The 20,278-nt window shown below is 36.3% G+C and overlaps 1 protein-coding gene across 3 annotated transcripts in view; it reads left to right on the forward strand.

Moving 5' to 3' along the window:
- The window catches only part of BACH2 (BTB domain and CNC homolog 2), a 323,391-nt gene that overhangs the window by 26,392 nt on the left and 276,721 nt on the right, over nt 1–20,278 (forward strand). The window lies entirely within an intron of this gene.

A 20,278-nucleotide genomic window follows, 5' to 3' on the forward strand; every position in this document is an offset into this window, starting at 1 on the left:
AGTTTTGACAAGTTCAAGTGTCTTTGGTTGAATTCTAGATAGTTGGTTTTTGGAGTTGTCTGGTGTTTTATTTATTCTCCAGTCTTTACTTACAAACAAAATGTAGAGTTCATTGTCCCAAATGTGAGAACCAGCTTAATGATTTATTTAGAGTAGTTAGAAATCTGTTTTGATCGCCAGAAAGTTCTCTTCTAACCTATGTGGTATCTTTTTAAGAGTTCAATTATATTAACATAGCCCAAGTATGTTTAATAAAATTTAATCTTTCACTATGAAAGTTCCTAAATATCCTATATTGCTATGTTTTATTATTATGAACATTGACTCTCATTTTTTAAAACTGTGCTTCTTGGTTTTGTTAGAATCATGGACTGATAATTTTGTAAAATACAATGAAAATTAATTCCTAGACAAGGGAAATTAAAAAGACATAAAAACATAAGCCTTATTAAAAATTTTAAATTGTTATTTTCAATGGAAAAAAATTACTCTGGCAACTGCTGTAAATATCTCTGTCTACTCCCAGTTTCTGGACTGGGTCTGGGCCTGGCTTGCAAGTCCTACTTTCAGTTGCTCAGTCTAGGCAGAATAGAGACAGTGTAGGAGGTCAAAGATGAATCTCAACTAACTTCAGCACATACCCTCAAAGTAGATTTTTGGGGAGGACTGTGACCTTCATATTTCTTGCATATATGTTTATCACTCACATAAGTCAAATGCAGAAAAAAATGCTGTTTAAACTTTTCCTACTTTTAGAAAAAAATCACAGCACACTACATAATTGTCGCCATGTTTTAAACAATATAAAGATGAATATAGAAAAAGTTCATTATATTTCTCCCCACTTTTCAGATTATTTCTTTTCCTTGCACAATACCCAATATATACACAAATGTAGGTATACATATATACGGTAATTTTTTCTCCTGTAAAAAATGGATTTATAAACTACTCTGCAACTTATTTTTTACTTAATATTTTGTCTCAACATTTTTCCTTATTGACAAATATAAATCGAATGTCTCTTATGGTTACAGTTGTACAGTTGTATAGTTTGTTTAGTTATTCCTCAGTCGATGGACATTCAAGAGCATTCTAGGTTTTTACTATTCCCGACAACACTGCAGTTAAAATCCTGATGCATATATTCTTATGTACTTACTTTGATATTTGAAGGATAGAGTCTTAAAAGCCGAGTCAAAGATAATGCCAGATGACATTTTTAAAAAGTTGCATTGATAAAGTCTCACCAGCAAAATATGAAGTACCTGTTGCCTCACTGTGGCTAAGTATTAGGAAACTTTTAAAATTTTCCCACTCCGATGGATGAGAAGTGATCCCTGTTTGTTTCAATTCTGATGTTCCTGGTTACCAAAGGGTTGTGCCTCTTTTCACATATTTATAGGCTGGTTAGATCTTTCTATTTAATTTTGAGGGAAAAAGCCACAGAACATTTAGTTTATTAGGTTTCTTAAATACTGATTATTCTCTATGTGATGTACTCAGTGATTGGGGTTTATGTTTGTTTGTTTGTTTTAGTGGGCTAGAGGAGGTAGGAAGCTGACAAAGATATATAATGTTGAGTTTTGTTTTGTTTTGTTTGAGATGGCTTAGTTCTCATTTTCTTTCTCTAATCTTTTTTTTTCTTCAAGATCAGCTTACTTACAGGAAATCCTTCTCTGTCTATTTGCGTGTAATGTAAAAAGAGCCAGGGTGGGGCATCTTTATGGCTTGGCACACTGTACATCGTTATTCAAGACTGCTCAAGGAGTGTGCCTTCATACATGCACCTTTTTAAAACTGAAGTAAATTCACATGACAAAATTAACCTTTTTAAAGTATATAATTTAGTGTGCAGTCCTCACCTTTATCTAATTCCAAAATATTTTCAGTACCCCAAGGGAAACCCCATAGCCATAAAGCAGTCTCTTCATTCCTCTTGTTCCTCATTCCCTGGAAACCACTAATCTGCTTTCTGCTTCTATGGATTTACCTTATCTGGATATTTAATATAAATAGAATCATATAGTATGTGATTTTTTGTGTGTGTCTGGCTTCTTTCATTTAGCATAATGTTTTTGAGGTTCATCCACATTGTAGCATGTATCAATACTTCAGTCCTTCTTATGACTGGACAATCTTCACTGTATGTCACAAATATATCACAATTTGTTTATCCATTCATCAGTTCATAGGCATTTGGGAAGTTTCCACCTTATGGTGATTGTGTCACACTTACAAATAAATTTAAACGCCAAGTTAGTCATATAGAGGGAGGTACAGAGGACAAGAAGGAAGGCAGCTGAGAGGAATTTCTCAGTGGTTCTTCTAGAGCTTTCTTCTCTGGTGGTGATCGGTCATTTACAAGATCTTTAGAAGGCTGATTCAGTCTTGGGATCAGATTGAGGATTTGTGTTCATTTGGCTTTAAGATCTAGGTTAACCCAGAACACAAAGCCTCCCAATCGATCACATCTCTGGATTTAAAAAGGAACTCACTTTTCACTCTAGGACATGGTTGCTGTTTTCCTGTTCCGGGCACCAGGTCTCTCTAACCTTAGTGAGTGCAGTGCTTAGGAGGCGATATTCACGGGCGGTCACCTCCGCATCCAGCATCTGGCTTGGGCGTCTGGCGTTTGGTGACTACAGAGAGGAATTGTGCTCATGTTGCATTTGGCATAAGTGGGTTCAGTTACCAGCTCAGCAGTGTTGGTCGCAATATGCCATTCCTAGTTTTCTCCTCTATAAATAGAGTTACTGGTTCTTACATCTTAGGGTTGTAAAGAGTTAAGTAGGATAACATACAGAGAGCACAATTACAGTGCCACGTGATAGCACTTGATAAACATTCATTTCCCCTTCTCAGAGCTTCCTTGTTCTCTCCTCCCCAATGGCCACATCATTACCCACCTCACAAGGTGCTTTGGTAGTAAGAATAAAATGAGCTCATATGCACAGAATGATGCCTAGCACCATGCCTGTCACATAAGTAAACACTCAGTGTAGACAGAAAGATACTTTGCAGCTAGTGTTTCTCATTGGGAAAATGCCATCTAAACTGCTTTAGGTGGTAAAGATTTCATCTGGGTGTTTGAGTTCTGAATCTTGTATTTATTACCATAGATGTATCAAGCTAATTACAAGATAACCATGTTAGAGATAGATAGACTCTAGCTGAGATCCTGATGTGTGAGTTAGGAATTTAGCATCATATTAGCATAAATACATTGAAGAAAGTTACGTTCATATCAAATTGTTGCATCCAAAGAAAACATCATGTGGACAGTGTAAAATCATCTCTCTTTTGGAAGCTGACAAGACTTCTCTGTCTGGCTTTCAAAATGGTCATTTAGTACCCTGTCTTGAGTCCTGTTTAGGTGCTGTTTTTTAGAAGCCCTGTTTGGGAACAACTAGAAAGTAATTTTAGAAAAAATAGTTGAAGGAAGAAGAAACTGTCTTCTGCTACCCTACCTCTCAAACTGCAACAAGCATACTCCGTGAGGTCGAAGTGGACCACTCCGACGTGCCTGATGCGAGGAAATGTTTAAAATGCATTTTTGTCACAGGTGCCAGTATAACTGAAGAAAACTAGTTCACGTTTTGTTAAAAATGAAGCATGTCTTTAATTATACTCTTTTGTTTCTATGACCAAGTCTATACTGACTATAAGAGCAAATTGCTTGCATAGGATTTATACGTATATTTGAAAAAGCATTTTAGGCTCAGCTGAAATTTTGAAAGCACTTAAGAACATCTATAACACATATTTTAAAATTAATGGGCCTAAGGTGTAGTTGTTTATTTGGTAAATTTGTCCTGTGTCCCCTCAAGCCCTCACTGATCTCTCAGACATTTCCCAGGAGCCACTGGTAGATGCTGGAGAGAGGGCGGGTGAACCAGGATCTCACTGGGAGGTAGCACAGGAGACCCTGCAGCCCCAGCCTTCTGGGGCCTTCTGGAGGAAAATGCCTGGATTATCGATGTGTTCATTATGCTTTTCCACCTCCATCTCACACTCAAATCACAGCCACTTCCAGAATGTGCAAATTGAATCAAGGTGTTGTGCCTATAGAAGACAATTGAATGTATCTTTTGTTAGTTCTGACATTTCTTTAGCACAAAGTCCACCAAGTTTTAGATTTGTGATGTTAAAGAAATGCATTTACAATTTGAAAAGCTGGTACTCAGTAACTATAGTAATTCTTTAAAATTTTTTTTTCTTTTGAAAAATTCAAACCTAGAAGGAAGATGAAAGAATAATATAAGGAACACTTCTACATCATAAGTTTACATTCACCAATTATTAACGTTTGTTATTTTATTTTTTTATGTGTAGTTTTATATATATGTATCGAGGAAAGGGATTCACTTTTTTTTAGAACCATTTGAAAGTAATTTGCAGACCTCAGGATATTTTACTCCTAAACGCTTCATCATCTGTGAAGAATAAGAACATTTTCCTACATAACCACAATACTATTATAAAGGAACTCTTAATTGAAAACTTCAGACAGAGGGCAAAGAACCAAAAGAGCAGATATTGAACAATGCTGAAACTGAACTTGAAAGTGTAAGAGAAATATAGGGAGATAGTTAGAATTCCTAATTGATTTGTTAAAAGATAAATTTTGTATATATCAACAAACCATCCAATTGATGCAGATTTTCCCCAAGTCTTTGTTTAGTTCAGGAAGTTTCTCCTGGTGCTCTGAAGCCATTTAGTGTTTTGGCCAGGGTTATAGGCTTTGCAGCTTGCGGATGAATTTCTTGAGCATCATCAGTCTAAAATCCTAGAAGCCACATCTACTTAGACTTGTGGTTATGAGCAAATTTTCAAGGGAATTTGCTGGTGCCATTGCATTGAGAACATGGGACCTTCAGTTATTACTGTCAAAAATGTTTACTAATGGATAGTAGGAGTAAACTTGGAAGTCCTTTTCTGACATTTTATTTAGGTTGGAGGAAAAGCTGATATATTAGCACACTATTTTGAGAAATAATTTTCCTGGCCTGGCAAAATGTTAAGCTTCCTGTCATCAGAGACTTTTTGCAGATTTAGGCGTCAGGAGTCAGTTCCAAGAAAACGCTACTCTTATAAAGCTGAACATCAGGAACTAAGTCAAGTGGATGGTATATATAAGCATCACTGATCTGTGTATTTTAAAACAAAGGTATACATTTTCTCGATACCATTAGCTCATAGAACATTAAATAAATTAAAAGCTTTCTTTGGACTGAAAACATCCATCTTTGGCAGGATTTAATATTTTACAAGAACTGTGTTTGGGGATTTATTTTTCAAATTTTAAAAAAGCTATTTTCCTAAGCTTTGGGATGGAAACCATGTTAAGCTGTCTTTTTGAATAAGTGCATCATGCATCATCATGTCAAGAATGAGAAAAAAGCGTGTTTCCTTTAACAGCAGTATATGTCATAGAGATGTTTGGCCCATGATTTTTCATGAAAAGGTTTATTTTCAGTCAACTCTTGTTATTTACCCAGTGCATTGAATGTGATAACTGGCCTCCCACTGATCAGGCACACAGGAGATGCATCCCAGAGAGTTTGAAACTGCGTATTTTATCTTTCATTTCCTTTTTCTTTTTACTCTTTTAGTATTCAGTGGCCATGGAGATTTCTAATTTTAAATCCCTATTTACATATCAAATTTACAAGCTATAACTTCTAGAATAATTTTTGTACGGTGTTCTGTAAGTTGCAACAGCATTTAATGTAAAATGCATGTGTGGTTTCTCATGTATCAAAGCCATGCTTTTCCTTTGCCTAGCTTAACCGTCTCCTGTTTCCAATTTGTATTAGAAAGTTCTGTGTGAAATGTGAACTCTGGTTTATACAATTACTAAGAGTGAATGCATGTCCCAAGGAATAATAGCCCTTAAGCTATCTTTGTGGCAATCTTATGTAGAATATTTGAATCTTTCTCCTCTAATGCCAAGTGCTTACTTTTCACATGTAAATTGAAGATGTCACTGCTTGAACTTGGCCACCAGTGCGTGCATGTAATGTTGATTGGCATCATAATGCTTTTTGGCTACTCCGTGAGAATTTTGTTTTTAAGAGGCACATTTTATCAGGCCAAACTCAAGAGGAAAGATTGGATTTGTTCATCATTCATTCTTTCAGTCAGTAAATATTCATTAATTGCCTACTTTGTGTCAGTGGTGTTCAAAAAGGAACAGGATAAAATTGTTGCCCTGGAATCATGTGACAGGTGCATTGAACAGGTACTAACAGTTCAAGAGCCACTTCAGGGGTCAGGGGTGGGAATGTGGGGATGAGAATGGGCTCCACAGAAAGGTGAGTCAGTCAGTAAAAGCATTGCTGAACAAATGAACCTGACACTGAATACTGAAATAATGAGTAGTAAATTCCTCCAGTAGGATGAGGGTAGTGGAAGCAACATTCAAGGCAAGAGGTACTTGCAAAGCCATAGAAGCACAAAACACCTATCGCAAAGTGTAAATTTCAGACAGTTCAGTATGACTAGAGCTTGTGGGGACATGCAGAGAGGAGTGAGGAAAGATCAGGCTAAAACAAAGGTGTGAGACTGATTATGAAGGATCTTACATACCATTCTAAGGAGACTGGCCTTTATCCTACAGGCAGTGGGGAACCACTTCTGGAATTTTAATGAAGACATTTCATGATCAAATTTGTGCTTTAGAAATATTGTCTTACAACTATATGGAAATATGAGTAAAAGGGAATGGAATCAGAGGTCAGAAGACCAGTTATTATGCTTATACAGCCATCCACAAGAAAAGTGATGGGACAGTGACAGTAGGGATAGAAATTAGGAGATGATGGCGAAAGCCAGTTAAGAACAAGTGGAATCCTCAGAACTTGAATATAGGTATTGAAAGAGAAGAGATAACTGAGTACTACAACTCCCAAGTTTCAGGTTCTGGTGACTGCATGGATGATGTCATCAGTGTATGAGTGCTCAGTTAAGTCATGAGATGGGGGGATGAGATTAATGTGAGAGATAGAAGTGGACATTTAAGGAGGAGGCCAGTAAAAAGATGCTTTAAAGGAATGATCTGCGTGGAGGAGGGAAACCTAAGGACAAGGTATCCCAAGACTTAAAGCAGAAGTTTCTAGAAGAAAGGAGTCAAGAGTGTTAACCACTTAAGAGAGTTCAAGCAAGGATTCTGGAGTATGTCAGCTTGTAGGCTCATGTAATCCTAGTGAGAGCAATTGATGCACAATTAAAAATAAGAAATGAGACAGTCCATTTATACTGCTCTTGTAAGAATCTTAGATATGAAGGGAAGGATAACAAGAGGATCAAGGAACATGTTTTTAATATTAGTTTTTAAGGGTGAAAATTTCAAGCATGTTTATAAAGTAGAGATAAATACAATCCAGAAGAGAGGAAAAGGAAGGAGATAATGGAATGACGTCTCTAAGAATATCTGAAGACATATTTGCTGGAACAAACGAATTAGCTTTGAACTAGAGAAAGAACAAATCTTAAAAGACAGAAGCAAAGGAAGAAAGGTTAAATGTGGACATGGATGAATAGAATGAGGGAAAGGAATGTAGGACTTGAAAGTTGGAAGTTTAAGGAGTATGGCGTTCATGAATATGAGCTGCTCAGATCTGCAGCTGGGAGCATAGTTGACTGTTGGCCCAGCTGCTGCTCCTCTGGAACCACCTCCGCATTGGTGCTAAGGCCACGTATACCCCGCCGGGCTCCTCCCAGTCAATGACTAAGCACAAATGGGGGTTCCTTTTGCAGACTCATTCCTGCGGGATTCAGGATTTTTTTTAGTGGGCCAGCGTTGGCTTGAGAACTTCCATTGGCTTGACCAGACCTTTCTTGGAAGTTTCAGTCTGAGACTTCATATCCATTCCTCCTTCCTTCCCTCTCTCTGTCCATAGGTGTGGTCTACAGGATCTCTCACCTTCTCTTGCTGTCTCTCTCCCAAAATCTTTTATATTTCTAATCCTGTCTTGGTGCCTACTTCTCAGTAGACCCATTCTAATGCAAAGAATATGGTCAGAATGAGTGCATTATTAAGATGATGCTAGCTGCTGTGAAAATAACCCCTCAAAACTCATTGGAGTTTTTGCTTTTGCAGATTTTGCTCCTTGTGTTTACTCTGGTTAAATCTAGCTTTCTTCTCCATCCCTCTTTTGGTCCCTTTAATCTTTGCCAACCAAAATCCTGAACATTCTGTCCTCTCAGGCTCAATTCAGATGATACCTACTCCACTATTTCTCCTCATTTACCACAGCTGACCATCTCTTTTCTCCTTGGTCCCCTTGGATCTTGGTTTTACCATTCAGGTGCCACTTGCATGCCTGGCCGAGTAAGTACTTCTGTATGAATCTTTCACCCACTAGATATAAGACTTGATGATAGGACTATGAATATCTGGTGGAGACTTCTTTAGACAGCTAGAATATATGAAGTTGTTGTTACTTTTCTATAAAACCTCTAGCACACTGGTTTTTGCTGGTACTGTTTTTGTTGTTGTAGTTGTTTAATGTAGGATAAAAGTCCAAGAGGTACATATAATCTAAATATAAGATTCAGACAGTATAAGAAATACCCTTTCTGCTCTGGGCCATTTTTATTTTCTTAAAGCCAAACATATTGTGAATTCAGATAGGAAGAGCAATTAATTAACAACTGGCTTGAAATCAGCCTTCCTCTACTAAGTTTACAGAATGTTACAACATTGGGTGGTCCAGGGTTTATACACAGCAGATTATTTTATCAGTGCTTCCTTAGAGCAACAGGTCTGTCTCCTTCATTTTATTAGCATGCTTTAATATGTCGGTTTTCTTTGTTTTTAGTGACTATTTTCAAGTAATTTAAGAAAGATGTAGGAAGACTCAAATACTCAGGTTTTTTTTTTTCACAAATAAATTATAGTGTATATTTAATTGGGTCTGTCAGTAGAGAGCATTTATTTCTATTCACCAACTATTTGACAAGCTCTATCTTATCTTTTTGGTTTTATTTCTGGCCCTAGAGTTCTCTTACTTTACCTCTTTTAGCTGATTATGATTTGTTGCTAAATACTGCATTTAAATTTTTATGATGTAGATATTTGGACTAAGAATTCTTTGTATGTAAAAAGCAACTCGTGCAATGATAGCTTCTAAAAAATAGTTTGGCCGTGATTTTATTTATTCTATGTACATGTCATGTTTGACCACAGATGTCCTTTATGATGACTAGGGCTTCTGCGTGGTCATTTTCAGATCAAATATGAAATATATGGTGTGACTACTGCTGTGTTTTCTCTTTCCGATACACATGGAGTCATCCATGAGATGTATCAGAAATGCTTTGACATCCTTATTTCAGCTAGGATTGCCCTTTCATTCATTACCTTGGCTAAAAAAGAAGAACTCTGCAATACAAGATGAAAAAAATATTTTGGTGCTGCTTCAGGCCATTTCTTAGTGCTTGGTTTCATGAAGAGCGTGGCACTTCCCCCCAAGTAATTACAGGCTGTAAGAGTGGACAAGACCTTAAACATCTTCAAGTTCGACACCATCAAATGCAGATGCCTCCTCTAAGGGATCCTCATTTCTGCATAGCAAATAAGTCTGATTGCCAGTTCACCTGATAGAGCTTCAGTTATTTAAATAAAGACAGCACCATGGCTTCTGTAAGTTTTCTTTTTCCAAGCTGGTTATGCTCAGTTCCCTTCAATGTTCCTTGGTGTATGATTCCTTCATCAGTCTGTCTCCCTCCTCTTCACACTTTCCAGTTTACGAGAAGCCGACTTAAATTTGGTGGGCAAAATGTAAAAGCTGTTCTCCATGAGTGGTTTGGCTGGAGCCAAGTGTATTGGGACTTTTTGACTTTTCTGGCCTTGAGAACAGTGCCTTTGTTAATGCAGCCCCAGAGAGTACTTCAGCAGCCCTGTCACACGGCCTACATTGAATCAGGAAGCTAACTGTGCAGAACCTTACATTGGAGCCTGGTAAACTTGACCATATTCATTTCGGCCCATTTTTAACCTTGCAAGAACTTTTGGAATCCTGTTCTGGCATCCTGGTATTGCATTTTCACAGCAGTATGCCTCCTGGATCTTTGTTTCAGTCACTGATGAAAATGAGCTAAGTGCTGAACTCTGTCCATGATATCCACTTGCTTTTCCTTTAGATAGAGTCTTACTGTTCAACTGTGCCTTGGGAAGTAGAACAATAAAGCCAGAAGAAGGCATGTTTTCTGGTTATTCCAAATTTTACTTCTAAGAGAAGAGATTTTTTAAAATTAAGCTAAATAGGAAATTTAGATTGTATCAACATTGTCTCATACATCCTAAGAGACCTAAAACTGTCAAAGGAAACAAAATGGTTTCCACTAGGGCCTGGTCGTACCCTTTCCTTTGGGGCCCTGTAGCTATGGGATGTGGATTTCAGAAGGGTAACTGTAAGTCTTGCTTTGCCCAGGACTGTCCCAGTTTACTCCTGTGTCCTGGATTAATTGATGACATCCCCTTTCACTCTTCAAAGTGCCCATTTAGACAACACATTATGTATTCACCCTAAAGCCCTGCCTTAGATGAATCTTTTTAACATAGATGTTTTTAAGTGCCTCTCTTTGATTTGGGTCAGAGACCGTCTCATGTTCCAAGGAATTTTGATTACAGCAGGTGGTGTTATAAAATAGTCTTCTTCCAATTTGGCTGGAGGGAAAAGGCTGTTTGGCACCAAGTTGTGTTAATCTTTGTATTATTAAATAAGGATACCTGGGCGGTCTTAAAACCAGTGTCTCATGTTATTTGGACTTTAAAATACTGTGATATTCATGTTGTCCAGGCTGGCTACTTCAGTTTTGTTACAATATAGTGCTGTTCACACCATGGTCGAAAGTTTGATGCCAAGCACAAAGTACTTGAACATAGTAAATTCTAAATAAATTATTTCCTTTTCCTTCTCCCTCCCCTCCCCACCGCTTCCCCTTTTTTATGTCTTTCTGAACTCTCTGGATTGTACTTACCCATTTCTGGAAAAACAGATCAGAGGGTACATCCTGTGTCACCACTGTCACCTTCCTATATCAGTACAGTTTTATGCCGTGTTCTCTTAGCACCATGAAAAACTTCTATAAATCGTTGAACAAAATTAACTTTTCATTAAAATCCCAACAGTTGTTGTAAAGGCTCCTGTCTGAGGAAGTTTTTCTCACGTGCCGAGGGGAAAGTTGCATCTTCATAGTTACCCATGACTTAGTCCAGGTGTCACCTTCTGACTTAGGAAGAGAGGGGACAACCTAGTTCAAAATGCCCTGGTGATATATTTGGTTTTTAAGGGAGAAAAATTCTGAAACCGAAAGAGTTTCTTTTTTTTATATGACTAGCAAAATAGTGTTGATTAAGACAAGTCAAGCAGGTGCTGGGTATGTGCTAAACTAATGATATTCAGAGTACTTAAGGGCTATTTTTAAATGTTTCTATATTATTCTCAGCCAAGTGCTGGATGAAAAGTACAAAGGGCTAAAAATATTTACAGTTTCAGTGTCTGTTTTAAAAGAAACCATCCCGTGTGATTTTTTTTTTCCATTTGTAGGAAAAGAATATTATGGCTTAGATAGAAGTATTTAAAAGCAGTTCATTTAATGATTAGGTTTTTAGGGAAAATGACCATCAAAATGGCAGTTAAGTTATGTTAGAATTTATCAAGTTTTTACAAACCAAATTGAAGAATGAGAACAGGTGATTGCAATTACTTTTACTATTACTGTGCTGTTATCACTGTTTTCATACTATTAGCTATAGTTCTAATTAAAAATAATATTGCTTATTTTCAAAGACTTTTTAAATGTGATGAGACAAGTTGCTGGTGTCAGATTGCTTGGGCTTGTATCTCAGCTCCATACCTTGGGTATGTGATCTTGGGTAAGTTGTTTATCTCCCCTGTGCCTCAGTGCACCCATCTGTAAAATAGAGATAATAATAGTGCCTGCCTCTGAGGGAGGTTCTGATTAGAGTAGACCTGAGTACATGGTAAGTACTCAGTAAATATTGGCTGTGTTTATTTTTGACCTTTTAAAAATTTATTTTACTTTTCAAATTGTGGTTAAAAAAACACATATAAAGTTACCCTTTTAACCATTTTTAAGTGTACGGTGGCATTAACTATATTTACACTGTGTTGTAACAGCTCTCTAGAATGTTTTCATCTTGCAAAACTAAAATGTTTAATTTTTCTAAAAGCTCATTTTCCTTCACAGTCAGTTCCACAACTCTGTGGGTGTAACATGAGAATGCAGTCTCCATTGGCACAGGGAGTTTAGGCTGTTCTGTTCACTGCTGTATCACGAGTGCCAAAAGCACTGCCTGGCCCATACCAGGGGCTCAGTCAACATTTGTTGAGTACATAGATGGATGGGTGGATGGGTGGATGGGTGGGTGGGTGGATAGATGGATGGATGGATGGATGGATGGATGGATGGTTGGATGGATGGATGTAGAACAGTGAGGCTTCATTTGACATAGTAGATGTGTTTCTGAAAAATTATTTCTTGAACAGTAAATCCATTTTTATGAGTGATCTTAAATATATATGCAAAACTGTCTTCTTTCATAAAGTGAGGTGAGTTTTAAAAGAAATAACTATTTCTTAATTATTTGTAAATTCTGATTTTGGTAGGTCAGCTTTTCTTAAACGGAAAAAATAGTATAGTGTAGACATGGTGAAAAGAAAGAGGATATGTTAAATAATTTGTCTAAAATTTGAACAGGATTCACTTTAAGTTCAAGCCTTTTTTACTTTGTTTCAGATCTGACCACCAGACCTACTTTTTCCTTAGGTATGTGTGAATCATCTTGTTCTTTTAGAAATCAAAAGTTCAGGTCTAGATCAGTATTTACCAAATTGGTGGAACACTACCTTTCCACTGAGAGTGTGCATCACCTTGTTTTGAGTCTTTTAAAAGAATATCAACTAAGCATGGTCTAGAGATGGACCAAAATCTGTGGGTGGAGAGAAAGGAAAGAAGAACATGTCTCTTATTTAAAAACCTACCACTTATGAAATAAAATATAGCCTTGTCCTGTGGAGTTTTCATTTAAATTATCCATTCTGTTGGGAAAATATAAATTTTTGATAGTGTTTATTTGCTTCTGGATAAAACTGTTACTTTGTATTGCTTACCCTTAGCTTTTTTTTTTTTTTACAACATATTAAAATGTTCCAATGAACATTTAATTTGTATTTAAGTATTACTATTAGATAGTAAGCACAAAATGTGGCTTATGTAGAAGTTCACTTCATTCTCCCGGCGAAGGGGGACCCTGCATTGCCATGGACTTTACAGTCTTGGGAGGAAGATGATAGGAAGCCATGTTGCCTGCCCATATTTTTACTGGGACTCATCCCAACACGGTGCCTGGCTGTAACCAGGAGCAAGAGTGCATCTCTCCTTTCAGCTGATATTTGGCAAACTCTCACTGTGTTCCCACGGCAGAGACGAATGCCCATCTTCCCAAAGGTGGCATCTTGAGTCATTTCCATTATGATTCCGTTATGAGCATTTCTGAAAAATGATAAAGGAAAATAATCTTACTTAGTCATTCTTTCCCATGCCACAAGACAGTTCACCTCCGAATTGCAGACCATAAATCTTCTGAAAGGCCTCCATTGTTTCTCTGAGTTGTTAATATTTTTTATTTTGAATTCTCTGATAGCAGGAAAGTATGTAAAATCTTCACAATTTTTTTTTTTTAACTCTCTTTGACTCCTCACCTAAAGAGGAACAGACACCAAATAAAAGGCAGTTAGTTTCATGGTCTGGACCCTGAGGACAGGATAATAGTGAAGCAGGTAGCTAATTTACTATTCTTCGTCTACCCTAGCTAGCATGGCTTCCTACTGCACAAGGAACCCAGCTTCCTGACCAGGGACCAGGCTCTTCCTGGAGGCTGCGCCTTCTACCTGAAATGCTCACTCAATTCTCACTTTTCATTTTTCTAACTCTTGCTCATTCTTTAGTCTCCTCTTAATATCATTTTCTCTGAAAAGCCTTCCTTGACCCCTGATGAGCACCCCCACCCCTAGTTGTTCATACTTTCCTTTCTTTCATCTTTCTGAGCTTTTATTGGAATTTTACTTACAAATTTAACTCCAGGTTGTTTATTTAATGATTTCTTCTCTCATTCGACAGTAGGCCCATCAGGGACCCTGGCTGTTTTGTTTGCTTTTTGCAGTATCCAGTTAGTTAGTCCTGTTGAAGCATAAGGTGAGTGATGGTGAGTAGGAAGATCTCAAACTGAAAAAGTAGGTAGAGGCTGTACTTTAGAGGAGTGAAAAAATTCTCCTGAGTTTGGAAAAGAATGATTTTAATTATCTCAAATAAGGCAGTAATGATACTAATATTGCTATTTGATACTCCTTAATAAATTCAGTACTTGCCTAAATATATTGCGTGCCTGATGCACTGCAACAGTGCTCTTGAAGTGAGAATAAAGTCTCTTACTTTTAAACTGTATTCATGTTCTTGTTATAGCAGTAGTATGCAAGTCAATAACTTATGCATGGTCTTTAGTTTAGTCTTTATCATAAAAATGGGTAGATAACCTGACATTTGAAGCCTTTTTCATGTTTGTAATATCAAAACCTTGACTCTTAAACAGATACACTTTTTATATGTATTGAAAGGGAGTTTTTGTAGAACTGTAATGTTAAGTTTCTTTTGAGTACTTGCCTGTGCTCTACCTAACAATTTCCATGTAAGTTTTCATTTTCTGGATCAAATTCTGTTTAATTTCCACATTGAGATTTGAGAAGAGATGACCTGCTTTATGGAGTATCTGTGTTCCTAAAAAGTTTGTTATGAAATATGATTTTATAAATCGCATTGTACTATAATATACTTGGTCATCTTTACTTAAAATAATTCCTCAATATATTCATTTATATTATCTAGTTCATCTTTTATAAATCCAAATTTTAATAAGTACCCATTTTTCTTGAAGGTAACCCTACCAACAATAAAATACACGAATGATTCTTTTTTTTCAGTCTGTATTTTTAAAGAGAATGTGTTTCTTTCAGGTGAATGTAGATTAGTTCACAAGCTGCACTGCTTCAGTCAGTCAATAGGGAGGGACTGGGGGAGGCAGAGGGAGCACAACACCAACATAACTGATTTTTTCTTTTGTTCAGAAACTTGTTGAAACCTGTCTTAAAGAATTCTGAGCAGAAATTGAAGGATGAACCTGAGGTTTTCAGATTATTTGGAGGAGACTGTTTTCAGTGGATGATAGTAATAAGAAGTGGAACAATTATATTTAAAATAGATGTTTTATTATAACTTTTTAGAAACTGATCATCTCCATTGTACACATTACACTATAATAATTTACTCCGCTTTAGATCTATTTTGTACAGATTATATGAAGAGCAGGAGAGTATGGTAAAGGCACAGAAAAACAGGATAAAATCAAAATCCTATGGTTTACATACATTTAAGATTAATTTTAACTTAGTTCTTTCTGGCTCTCACCATTCTGGGTTGAATAAAGGACCCTCTCTGTTCATTTTGTTCCAATAATAGTTGCTTAGACTCAACCTACCAATTTATCATTCCAATTTAACTTCTGGCACTTTCTGCCTACTTTTCTTCTCTCGATAGCTTCTTTAGCAGTTATCCATTCCACCTCTATGCCTCATTGTTCTGTCACTGCCAGCTTCCTGTCATGGAATGAGGATCTAGGCCTGGAGTCCTTTAAAACAGATTCCTGGAGAGCAAGGCTTCATAAATCTTTGTCGACTCTCTATTTCCACCTCCTTTAAATTTTTTTTTTAATCTAAATACTAAAAATTTTGATAATTCAGACATATTTCAAATTCCAATGATTTTTGGTTGCCTCAGTTAGGTCTGAAATTCATATATATAGGAATGGAGAAAACTAGCAAATGCTATAAATGAATGTGTAAAGAATATGCTTCTCTACTTAAGAGGACAAATTACTTTCATCCAGTTTAGAAATGTTCACTTACTTTAGGAAATGCATTATATTTTAAAAAGGAGTTTTCAATGCTTCATTTTTAGCAATTTACTAAAAATAAAATCTATTTTTAAAGAAAACATTTATTAGACACTGTTTATCTTTCATGGTCTTGCTTGTCTAATTTCAACAGATCGAGAAAGATTAACTGGAGCTAGAAGTACCTGTGAAACTAGATGGGGGCTCAAGGGAGATAGGAGTAGCTTCCAGGGGAGAGTCAAGTCCAGCAGGTGATCATGGGATGTGCCAAGTACGGTGCCAGGCAATGATCTCTAATAGCACAGGCAATATCTATAAGGCAAAGCCCAGAGCACACATGTGGGCATGTTTATGTGTATGTGCACAGGTGTGTGTATGGAGGGAGGGTCCTGACAGATGGGCAGTATACACATGCAGACCCCAGAAGACATTAATACCGGTCTGTCCAAGTAGGCAACAGTGTCTATCCACGAGAATTTTGGACCCAGTCACTATCCAGGGGCTTTCCTGGGAGGAAGGTTGGAGTGATCACAGCAGAGCCCCTGCTTGACTTTCCTGGGCTTCCGTTTCTGATTCTGTAAAATGGGAAAAATAATAGTAATTACCTCATGTGGTGATTTTGAAGGCTAATTGAAAGAATAGATGTGAAGACCTTAGCACAGCCTCCGGGACATAGTAAGTACTTAGTAAATGTTAGTTAGCTATTATATTTACATGAAACTAATAAAAGCACTTATTTTTAAGTGTCCTAAAACTGAGTTTTATTACTCCTCAATTCAGTTATTTCAGTCAAATAAATTATACTACATTGTAGGAAAATGACTTCTGGAGGTTCATTGCAGGGGGCTGTTTCAGTAGTAAATTTATTCATGATGAAACTATTTAAATGCTGAGAAAAGAAGTTTGCTTTTTTTTTGGCTCAATCCTTGTTTTTTGGTAAATTCATAGAGTCCTTTCCCAGTGATACCAAACTTTAAAGTTCATGGGAGAGAGTTCAGTTACACCCTAATATTAGGGTAGGTGTAGAAATAAGGGATGAACAGTATGTAAAGACCATAATACTAGTCAGAAAATGTCTCCAATGAAAGAATAATGTTTTCTTTGGCTGGCAAGACAAAACTTTTATGATCTAAAACCAAAACAGTAACAAAAACAACAGCTCAACAAATCTAAGTGGTTTTCATTATTTTGATTATTAAACATTTCCTACAAAGTCTCAACTACAGTTGGTTGAGGTATTATTGAAAATGATACCGAAACAAATGAGTTTAAAAGTCAATGAATTATTGACATCACAAAAATCACAATCACCTTCTTAAGAATTGCATAGAGTAATTTGCCCAAAGTCAACAGCCAGGACTCTTAAATTTTTCAGTCAGATTGTCTTATAAGATTGGTCAGAGTGGAAGTTAACTGTCATTTACTTAAATAGATCACATATAATGTACTAAATAACACATAATGTGTTAAGAGTGTTTCCTAGTCATATTGTATAGATATAATATGTACTTTGGTAGATGGGTTTTTAAATATTACAGAGCTAGATTGGTACAGGTACTTGGGAAGACAGTTTGGCAGTTTGTTACAAAGCTCAACACAGGCTTTCCATACAATTCAGCAATTGCAATTCTAGATCTTTACCCAAATGAGTGGAAAACTTATGTCTACACAGAAACTTGCACATGAATGTTTATAGCAACTTTATTGATAATTACCAAAAACTAGATGCAACCAAAGTATCCTTCAGTAGATGAATGGATAAACTGTGGTACATCCATGCAATGGAATATTCTTCAGCATTAAAAAGAAACGAGCTATCAAGACACGGAGGAGCCTTAGGTACATATTGCTGAATGCAAGAAGCTAGTCGGAAGAAGGCTGCATGCTGTATGATTGCAATTACAGGAAAGTCAAAAGTACAGACACAGTAAAAAGAGTAGTGGTTGCCAGAGGCTCAGGAGGAGGGACAGGATGAATAGGTGGAGCACAGTGGATTTTTAGGGCAGCGACACTATTCTGTATATTATAATGGTGTATAGATGATATCATGCATTTGTCAACCCCATAAAACTGTGTAACACAAAAAATGAACCAATATAAACTAGGGATTTTAATTAGAAATAGTGTATCAATATTGATTCTTTAATTGTTACAAATGTACCAGACTAATGCAAAATGTTTCTAACAGGAGACACTGTCATATATAATAGGAGGGGGACCTGTCTGCTCAGTTTTCCTATAAACCTAAAACTTCTCTAAAAAAACAAAGTCTACTAAAAATACAAAAGTAAATTTAAAATAATAGATTATAGTCAGCTACAACATAATATCCCAAAACAAAACAAAAGAAAAAACCCTGGGTATGACTTCTATTATGTAATCTACCCGCCCCCCCCCCCCCGCATCCCGCCACCTTGTATCCTTAGTTGTTTAAAAAAAATTTTTTCATTTATCTTACATTTTATCTTATCAACCTTTAGCTAATAATGGGAGGTTTCAAAAATAACAAAAAGCAAGTTTGGCAATGCTCTGTGGCAGACATTTCAAGTTGTGAGGGGCAGGTTGGGAGCAGGTGAGCCACCCACCAAGTGATTGATAGCTTCTCATCTTCCAGCCCATATCTTGCCCTTCTTTTCCACTCACCCTGGCTTTAGCTGGGTTCACCTGGCTTTTGATAGCAGACAGGAATTGAGGTGAAAATGGGGGCTAGTAGCTATTGTGCTTTTAGCATTGTGCTGAATATATATTTTTTGTAGATGTTTTAAACCTCACAACAATGCCCATTTTGTAGATGAGGAAATGAGACCACTGGAGGAGAGAAGATCCATTCCCGTACAGTCTGACGGCAGTTGACCACTGCACTAACATGAATGTGTCTGACTCTCTGTAAGGGGGAAGGTGAGAATGGGAGCCATTTGGAGAAGTTGGCCCAGCCCAGGTGCCATTTAAATGATCCCATTAGCAGGACTTGGTTGATTTTAGCTGTGGTAGATTCAAGTCACCCCACAGACCAGTGGCTTCCATTAAGAGGTGTCATATCAGTACTTTTAATTCATTATTGGTACATTATCATATATATATTATTAAAGCATATATTATATAGGGACAATACATACATTTGATGAACTCTTGATTTTCTAGCCTCATAGAGAAAAGTGATAGAGTTCAACTGTAATATCTATTTGGCTTTGGAAATAGCATTATATTTTAGTGAGAGTTAGCAGATTTAGCTTCTTAATTATGTTTGGCTGGAGGCAATATTAATATTTGGTTAGCCTGCAAAGGTTTATGATGCAGGAAATAGGGACTTGGTCCCTGTCAGGGTAAAGCAAATGTAGTAATCAGAGCTCACTCCAGCTAATCCAGTAAGTGGGTAATCTACATGGTGAGGATTAATTGTTGATTTAATGTAGACTATGGTTTTGAAAGACAATTTGCTTTCTTATTTGTGATGAATATTTAAGATTTTTGAACTATACCAACTCGTGTTTAATCTATGATTTCTTATAAGGTTCTAATATAGTGCAGGATGAGAACAACTATTACTATATCTGTGTTCTTTTTCTTAATATAATAATTTTGTAAAGCAGACAACAGCAGGGTATTTTAAAAATCTTGACTAATTATTATAGATTGAATCCTAGACCAAAGCAAAGTATTTTCAAAATGTTTGAAAAATTTGTTTTTGCATAAATTATATTTAAAATTTATATCATTTAAATTAAAAATCTTGAATGTACTTGGTTTACCTCCTTGAAACATAATTCTTCATATAATGTTAGGATTATTTTACAATCAACTTCTACATTTTTTATTAGGCAAAGTAAATTTTCAAAACTTAGCGTGTGCTAGGCTTTTTAATAAAAATTACACTATTAAAAAAATCACAGTATTTTTCATTTAGTACAAAATGTTTTGAATTACATTTCTTTTTAACCTAGTCCATAACTAGTACAAGTTGAACTTTTAAAGGTTAAGATGTACCTGTAAGATTAATTTTTATGTTTTTATTTTACTTAGCAAGTCTGAAGTAGTAGAGGTTTGCTCTGGGGATGATTGATATATTTGTTTTTCTAGTCATTCCCACTGTTCGACTAATTTTTATGTGGTGGTTTTTTTAATTTTAAAAAATAGTCAGAAGATGTAGGTATACATATGCTTGTGTGTATATGTACACACACTTAGATTTATTTACTTTTTTATATTTATAATAAGAAAGAAGTGTGACCTTTGATTTCACCAGAGATAACCATCATCTATCTCTTAGTCATATAAAAATAAGGTCCATCTCTTAGTCAT

Source organism: Pteropus vampyrus, unplaced genomic scaffold (genome assembly GCF_000151845.1).
Source record: "Pteropus vampyrus isolate Shadow unplaced genomic scaffold, Pvam_2.0 Scaffold133, whole genome shotgun sequence".
Classification (NCBI taxonomy): Eukaryota; Metazoa; Chordata; class Mammalia; order Chiroptera; family Pteropodidae; genus Pteropus; species Pteropus vampyrus.